Source organism: Petaurus breviceps, unplaced genomic scaffold (assembly GCF_028583685.1).
Source record: "Petaurus breviceps papuanus isolate PSGF00001 unplaced genomic scaffold, PetGlider_PUasm1.0 90686, whole genome shotgun sequence".
NCBI classification, from domain to species: Eukaryota; Metazoa; Chordata; class Mammalia; order Diprotodontia; family Petauridae; genus Petaurus; species Petaurus breviceps.
Genome location: NW_027187309.1, coordinates 9,101,319 through 9,103,487, shown reverse-complemented (window position 1 = coordinate 9,103,487; position 2,169 = coordinate 9,101,319). Strand labels below are relative to the sequence as shown.

General features: G+C 35.6%; 1 non-coding gene across 1 annotated transcript; it reads left to right on the top strand.

Annotated features, from left to right (window-relative positions):
• The first annotated feature begins 299 nt into the window (after positions 1 to 299).
• On the top strand, positions 300 to 433 carry LOC138144139 (U6atac minor spliceosomal RNA). The gene has a single exon (XR_011163866.1). It is a non-coding gene; the product is annotated as a U6atac minor spliceosomal RNA (small nuclear RNA).
• Positions 434 to 2,169: the final 1,736 nt, after the last annotated feature.

Below are 2,169 nucleotides of genomic sequence, written 5' to 3'. Positions count from 1 at the left end.
CACACACACACACACACACACACACACACACACACACCCCTCCTTCTAAAGTATTTAGGACAAATCATATTTTTATCTAACACTGGGATTCTTTTTTTTCTTTTTTGCAAGGCAACTGTGGTTAAGTAACTTGCCCAAGGTTCTCTATTCACTGTGCCACCTAGCTGTCCCTAACACTGGGATTCTTAACCATATCTTTTTCATTGGCCCTTTAGGTAGTTTTTCCAAATTAATTACTTTAAAAATGTAATTGAAGAAAACTATAAATTGCAATAAAAGGTCAGAGAAAATAAAGCATTGTAGTGGCATAAAAGAAAGAATGATATTAGCATACCCCTTGATAAGAATGAAAGAGGGTCTAATGACCTTACTATATATATTCTAATTTGTAAATTGGGGATAATAATAGAACCTACCTCAATTGATTATTTGTGAAAATCAAGTGACAAAATGTATATAAAACTCTTTGAAACAATACAGAAAAGTAAGTTATTATTATTATTACTGGTACTTATTAAAATTTGAATCAAAATAACAAAATTCATTCTAAAGGCTTTTCTCCAATAAAATATATCCTATATACATATTTTATTGAAATTTCTATCTTAAATGCAGATAAACTTTTCTTCAACAATACTTTGATCATCCATATTAAGTGAGGTAAAGAACATGGAGACACGTGCTTCCTAAAGGCCTTTTTTACTGTAATGTATATCACAGAGTCTAAAGTAAGGAAAACGTCACTGTAGATAGGGAGGTCATACAATTTTTGCTAATTGATGATAGCTTTCTATATCTGGAAACTTGTTCCCATAACAGAGAACTCTTAGCTCCCTTCAATACCCACATATAAATGATGCATGCTACAGTAAATCCTCCTTGTATCCTCAATGGTCAGTGCTCTCCCCTTTGGAACAGACCTAATACTTGGATGATTGGTGAAATGAAATTCAGTGAGCAAACCAATAAAATTTTTGCTTAGAATGAGAAATATTTATTACCCCAATCAACCACAAGGGCCATGGAATAATTTCTAGCCCAATAGTTCACAGGTGACATAAAAATTACCCTTTATATAAATTGAAAATATAATCTTTTAAGGTACAGGGTGCAGAATCATTCCAAAAAAAAAAAAGGAATGGGAATGTTTTATTGATTAATAGTTGTCCTAAAGTGTGTGTGTGTTCCATTCATCTACCGGAGAGGTGCTTGCAAGGAAAGGAGGCAAGGCCTTTGTCATTAGGAAAAAGAGAAAGAGGAAAAAAGGCTTCAGATTATCCGTTAACTTTATATAATACTTCTTATCTGGTCAGGTCCCATTCCAAAGTACCTAGTCTGCTGCTGAACTCCTCTTCTTAGAGAGAGGCAGTTTATAAACTGCACTTTATGCTCTGAGTGCCAATAGAAATGGTCTTCTACAATTTTCAAAGAACAAACCAGTTTTGAATGAAGCAGGTACCTACGTATTAACAATAGAAAGACACTTTCTTGTTCCAGTAACATGACTCATAGGGATCACGTATTGTTCTGGATGGAATTGAGTGGGGAAATGGTGAGTCGTGTATACCCCTGAATTTTAAACACATAGGAGTCAGGTAACTTGTGTATATTGTTAATTATGATCTTGACAAAGATGGCTAAGTACCGTGTTTCCCCGATAATAAGACACTGTCTTATTATTTTTTTTGGACAGAAAAACACCAGAGGGCTTATTTTCAGGGGAGGGCTTATTTTAATGAACATTGACAGCAATTTTAATAAACAGGTAAATGTGAACAAAAAAATGTACCTTTATTCAATAATGAATTCAATAAAGAACAGGATGACGCGCTCACTGCTGCAGCTCTGATTGGATGCAGCTCGGAGCGTGGCGTGCGTTTCACGGGGGGGAGGACGTGTAGCACAGGGGATCACCTTCACTACAGTAGCAATCTCAATAGGGCTTATTTTTGGGGGAGGGCTTATTTTAGAGGAATCTTACACAGTAAGGGGAGGGCTTATTTTCGGGATAGGTCTTATTATCGGGGAAACACAGTAGGCAGGTTCCTTACATGTCATCCATGAAGAGATTTGCATTTGTAACATATACAAGAGAATAACTGAAACTTCAAAGACAGAACAGTGAAGAATTGCAGCCTTAGAATTGTACTACTGATAGGCAATTCTTCA